The sequence below is a fragment of the Tenebrio molitor genome, chromosome 4 (assembly GCF_963966145.1).
Source record: "Tenebrio molitor chromosome 4, icTenMoli1.1, whole genome shotgun sequence".
NCBI lineage: Eukaryota > Metazoa > Arthropoda > Insecta > Coleoptera > Tenebrionidae > Tenebrio > Tenebrio molitor.
Genome location: NC_091049.1, coordinates 14,955,897 through 14,961,993, shown reverse-complemented (window position 1 = coordinate 14,961,993; position 6,097 = coordinate 14,955,897).

Here is a 6,097-nt window from a genome sequence, read left to right as displayed (position 1 = left end):
TGCTTTCATCGATACTAACGTTAGGTCCAGGCTTCACTTGCTTAAAAGCTGAATTCAGCATATCAAAGATAGGACGCACCTTATATATCCTGTTTGTACCGTCGTTGGCTTCATTGTTAGCGAGATGAATATTACTCATCAGCTCATCAAATCGATTGCGACGAATTGCGTTAGAAACTAATGGCAAATGAACGTCGGGGTCTAGTTTCCAGTAAAGTCTTCGTTCTATAAGGTAGAGGATGATACCCAGACAACAACATTATGCCGATAAATGTTAATATTTCTTCATTTGTTGCATTTAAGTTGTGAACAAGCTTTTGAGCAGCGCCAGCGTAGCGATTGGTTTCTTGAACGATTTGACCTAGCATTTGCTGAGAAAATAAGTACCTAAAAGCGTCGACAGGGCTCTTCACTCTTTCCTTGAGTTCATTTTCAGCTGGATCATTTTCATCAGTCTTTCATCTTTGTATGGGTTTCCAAATTTTTCGCAAATAATAACTCTGGACAAGTTTTTTCTTCTTTTATAAATCGAACGTATGATAAGAGTAGTGCTTCGTTATTTGGTTGAGTTGGTTCATGGAGTTGAATAGAAAATTTACAAGTCTCTAAGTAATCGCATAATGATATTTCAACGTCTTCTTTGCACTGAATTATTACTCAGAGGATTTTTTTTGATAATATCTGACGGTGTCTTATGATGAAGAACAGTTTTTATAACCTCTTTGACTGCGGGCAAGATTAATTCTTCGCCAAATGTGTGTGGTTTTCCTGCTGTTGCGATTAACAATGACATATTATATGAAGCTCGTAGTCTATCATCTTCTTGTTTGGAAGACGACGCAAAAAGGCATGATACAGTTGGCTGTTTCGAATATTTGTTTTTAATATATATATTTGCGGGGTCCTACGGTATCTCAACGTTTTCGTTTTTATAGTGCACCGAGCCCTGGAAAGAGAGATATTTCTCCTCCACCGTACTAACCACTACATCTTAGAGCCTTTTTAATACACCCTTAATTGCTGGCCGGGCAATTGAAGGGGGGACGGATGGAGATGATGACAGAAAAATGGTCCGCCGTGACTGGTATTCGAACCAGGGGCCTGTGCCGTGAGAGTCTGCGCTCTTTCTCACTAGGCCACCGTCCGCCCGAATATTTGTTTTTAAGTTCTTTAAAATAGGACGAATCCTTGTCCTAATTAGCATGCATTTTATTCAAATGCTCTTGTAGCCTAGAAGGCTTCATGGCCTCATTTGAAAATTTTTTTTTGACAAGTTAAACACATAGGCAAGAATTGGTTTGCACGAGAGTACGTAAATCCATATTTAAAATACTTAATACTGTACTGCCGACATTTCTTCTTTGCCTCAGACATTTTGAAATACAAAATTTTCCGGTTTAAAATTAAATAAATTCACTTTTCAACTGATTTATAGGTAGTTATAAAAATAATGGTTATAATGACTTCTATCACAAATATGGATTATTATTAGCGTTTGTTTGTATCTACGAATACACACACACACACACACACACACTTCAGAACAGAACTTCAGAACTATAAGTTCAAATCTGAGTTTGTTGAGAATCTGCTAATACTGGTGGATCGGAAGGTGGCTGGAAGTCTTAATTTTTTTGTTGATGGAACAGTTTTTTTTTTATGTCTACTCTATTTACACTATTTACACATACTCTAATTTACTACATTATGATTTTCTTTAAACTGCTGATGATGATGGTGATTGACTACGAGTACTGCCTTGTATGATGATTTTCTGATGATTTTGTCTTCTTTGATCAGTTTGTGGGTCGATCTGTGATGTGATGTCGATAATGATAATGATATCTGTTTTACCGACGCCGTCTTTTAGCCCGCGCCAATTGAAATTAGCGGGAATTTCAAACATTCTCCCCGCCTTCTCCAACAGGTTTGGGGAATGATTTGCAGCTATGAGACATCTGGTTCTTTTTGATGATGATGATTTTCCAGAGAATTGTCTGAGTTTTCCTCGTGTGTTGAAATTGTTAACAAAGCGAGCTTTGTTACTGGTCTTGTTAGCGTGGCGGTAGCTGTCTTGATCGTCACTACCCGAGTTAACCCGTCCATACCTGGGTGAAGTTGAGTTACTCTGGCAAGCGGCCACTTGGACGATGGGTACCGCTCCTCTGTGAGGAGAACTAATGAGCCTTGCTTGATGTCGTTGTGAGAGTGTTTTCCAAGTCCGTTTGAGTTGATGCATTGATTTTGAGAATACGTTTTTGTGATTGATGGGAATTCCTGCTGACTAGCCATTGTGTTTGAGTTGGAGGACTACGAGGTGGCGTTCGCGCGGTATTGAATGGTGAGTCATGCAACATCGTGTGGTGCTTTTCGTTGCACTTTTTGCACACGTGTGGCGATTGACATTTGTAAGCGTTGTGCGGACCGAGACAATTGAAACATAAATGCTGCTGAATTACCCAATCAAGAAGTTCTTTTGAGTCATACTGTCTGAAGATAGGACAGAACACGATGAAGTGAGGTTTTGAGCAGCATGAACAGTTCTTCTTCGGGTCAGTTGAGACGACAGGAGACCCATCGGGAGATGGCGATGAGTTGGATGAGCTGGCTGATTCTGATTTTTGTTGTTGAGCAACGTGGACGTGCGCACGTTTTCCCTTTTGTTGAGACGACTGGGTTGGTGTGCTTTGAGTGGGCTTCCATGATGATTTTCGTGGGGTTCCGTAACCCTCGATGCTTTCCTGTGCCCTTGCACAGGCTGAAAGTTATTGTGCAAGTTGCTCGTACGACGGGAAGTCAGTATAGTGCCAAGGCTGAATTCCCAGTCTTCGCGTGTGCGTATGTCCAGTTTCTGGACCAGGAGATGGACTAATAGTTGATCCCATTGATCCACTGGTGAGTCAAGGGCTCGGAGTGCATTCACTGCTTCACTGGTTCTATTCAGGAGATCGTTCAGTTCCTTTGCCGATCTGTTCTCAATTCTCTTGGGTGAAAACAGCTTGTAGAGTTGAGCAGTGATGAGTAAACGCTTATTTTCGTAGCGTTTCGTGAGTAGATCCCATGCTGTCTTAAATGAGTCGCCACATACTGATAAGTTTCCTATGAGACGCGCAGCATTGCCCCTCAGACTGGATGTGAGGTAATGCATTTTCTCGACGTTCGAGAGAGGAGGACTTTCTTCGACTAAGGAGACAAACAAGTCTTGAAAAGGACGCCAGTCCCGAATGTCACCGGAAAATGGCTCGATATTTATCCCGGGAAGTGCCGGCCTGGCGTGAGTCGGTGCTAGAAGACTTGAGTTGGCTAATTTTGCCCCAGTTGGAGGATGGTGAGCTGATTCTAGGTCTACGAGTTCTGAGCACAGCCTTACCAGATACGCAGACATGCATTGTTGTCAGGTATGCGTCGTTCTTGAAGTACTCTAGGTCTTTTGAGACGTCTGTTTTTGATGTTAAGAGCTTTTCGTGCTCGGCTTCAAATTTTTCCCAGGTTTCCTTGAGCATTTCTAGCTTGGATTGAGCGGCCTGCAAGTTGAGTGCACCTATACTTCAAGCGTCGTTCTCAGCATCGACGCTGTTGATGAACGCCATCCTGCTGACCTGGAGCGTGATCCTATTGTTGACAGACAGACAGAAGTTCGATGAGCTGCCACGAGATGAGGTTGAGGTTCTGAACTAAGCACACTTCACACAAAATTTAATTCGCAACCGGCGTGTCCTTTAAATATTGTTCAATGACGCAGTACGACGTTCTGCGTGCTCCGCAATGCGTCAAGGTCAAGGGTGAAACAATCACACAACTGATGAGATTCAGTTTTTCGTGGTTTTGGTTTAATTAAGACTAGCCACTAGCCTCATCCGGCTCGAAGGACCAAATGATGTTGAGGATCTGCTAATACTGGTGGATCGGAAGGTGGCTGGAAGTTTTATTTTTTTTGTTGATGGAACAGTTTTTTTTTGTTTTAAGGCAAAAAGTAAGTTTATTGATGTTCTACAATGTGCGGTAAGACAGAGTGTTTATTTGAGTGAAGCTTCTACTTTATATAATATAAAAAGTGTCTACTAAGCAAGCTAGGAAAAACATATGAATAAGGCAAAAAGAGTCTACATAATTTACATCTTTTATGTTACATTTTTATATCTTCATACAGATCTCTGACGCTCGGTCGAGTCTTCTTATTATCTCTTTTTCCGCTTCATCCATAAACTCTACTGATTTACGTCAGAAAGTACATGACAGGAGACCAAACATTCACATATAGATAAGAAGAAACATATAATATACCTGTGAAGGACAAATAAGTAAAATATCCAACCAAGATTAAAAAGGGATGCAAATTAGACCAATGTTTCGATCCTATTGGCAAAGATGTTTTCAGAAACGAATTCCAGTTAAGTTGAGGATGCGCGTCTAGATTTCCCTTATCTATAAAGTAGCGTAAATCTTCTCCAACATCATATAGATTAAGACCTTTGGGCATGAATAAACTTTTTAGCTCGTTCCATCTTTTCATGGCATCGACATCTCTCTTCGCATAGGCTTCTAGGTCCCTTACATCTTTGATCTTGTTATTTGTTTTTTTAAGACCTTTTCTACGATAACTTGCTTTGAATGATTTGCGCCTATTTAAATCATCTTGTGCCTTTTCCCTTGCTCTTCTTTCTAGTTTTAAACCATCTTCTAAATGTTGAAGTTTTTCCTGTAATTTTCTTATTTCCTTCTCATGTGTTTTTCTTTTTTCAAATGCCGTCATTCGAAACCCCCAAATCGCTTTTGTCAAAAGTCCGGTTGATCTGATTCTCATTTCCCCCAACATCTTTCTTTAAGTGATGAATGATGATTTAGTTTGAATTAGTATGCTCGAAGACGAAGGTAGCCCCTCTGAAACGTCTCACAATTCCTCGGCTGGAATTATCAGCTGCAGCATTACTTGCAAAACTCGTGAAACGAGTCCAGGTCACTCTAGAGCTGCAACAAGTGCCCGTATTCACATGGACAGATTCATCAGCAACTCTTGCATGGATCAAGAGCAATACAATGCGTTGGAAAGAATTCGTCGGCAACAGAGTCTCATTAATTCAGGAAACATTGCCTGAAGCTCACTGGAAGTTCATTTCAGGGAAGCAGAACCCGGCTGACTGTGCGTCACGGGGCCTCAGTGCATCTCAACTCATTCATCATCCATTATGGTGGACAGGACCTGTGTGGCTATCTCAACCGCCAGAATTCTGGCCATCGAAGATACCCCCAGAACAGAGACCAGGTCTCTCATATGCAGCAGTTATTCCACAATCACCCAGACTTCATCATGACATCCTCAGAACCCTCATCAGAACAGTCTCACTCATTTGAAGATCTCACTACAAAAAAAAAATCTGGTTCCATCAACAAAAAAATTAAGACTTCCAGCCACCTTCCGATCCACCAGTATTAGCAAATCCTCAACATCATTTGGTCCTTCGAGCCGGATGAGACGCTACCAACCCCAAGATTAGGGATGATTGTTGAATATTTTCGCTGAAGATGTAGCTTGTTCACGAGTTGTTCCGCAATGAGAGTTACTTCCGACCCTGGGTCGATGAGAAGTCTTATCCGATGAGTTGCTCCGCTGGGAGAATAGATCCCTGCCTGGCTAGTCGCCAAAATGGCTGCCGGCCTAGTTGCTGTCGCGCTGTGAGATGATCTGATTTGAGTTGGGAATCCTTTGGAAGCATGTGCAGGCATGTTGCACTAACGCTGTTAGTCTGAGAAGGATGGGAAAAATTTGAAGCCCAGCACGAAAAGCTCATAACATCAAAAACAGACGTCTCAAAAGACCTAGAGTACTTCAAGAACGACGCATACCAGACAACAATGCATGTCTACGTATCTGGTAAGGCTGCGCTCAGAACTCGTATCAGCTCACCATCCTCCAACAGCGCAGCCTTACCAGATACGTAGACATGCATTGTTGTCTGGTATGCGTCGTTCTTGAAGTACATTTGGTCCTTCGAGCCGGATGAGGCTGGTGGCTGGTCTTAATGTTTGTTGTTGAGCAACGTGGACGTGCGCAGGTTTTCCCTTTTGATGAGACGACTGGGTTGGTGTGCTTTGAGTG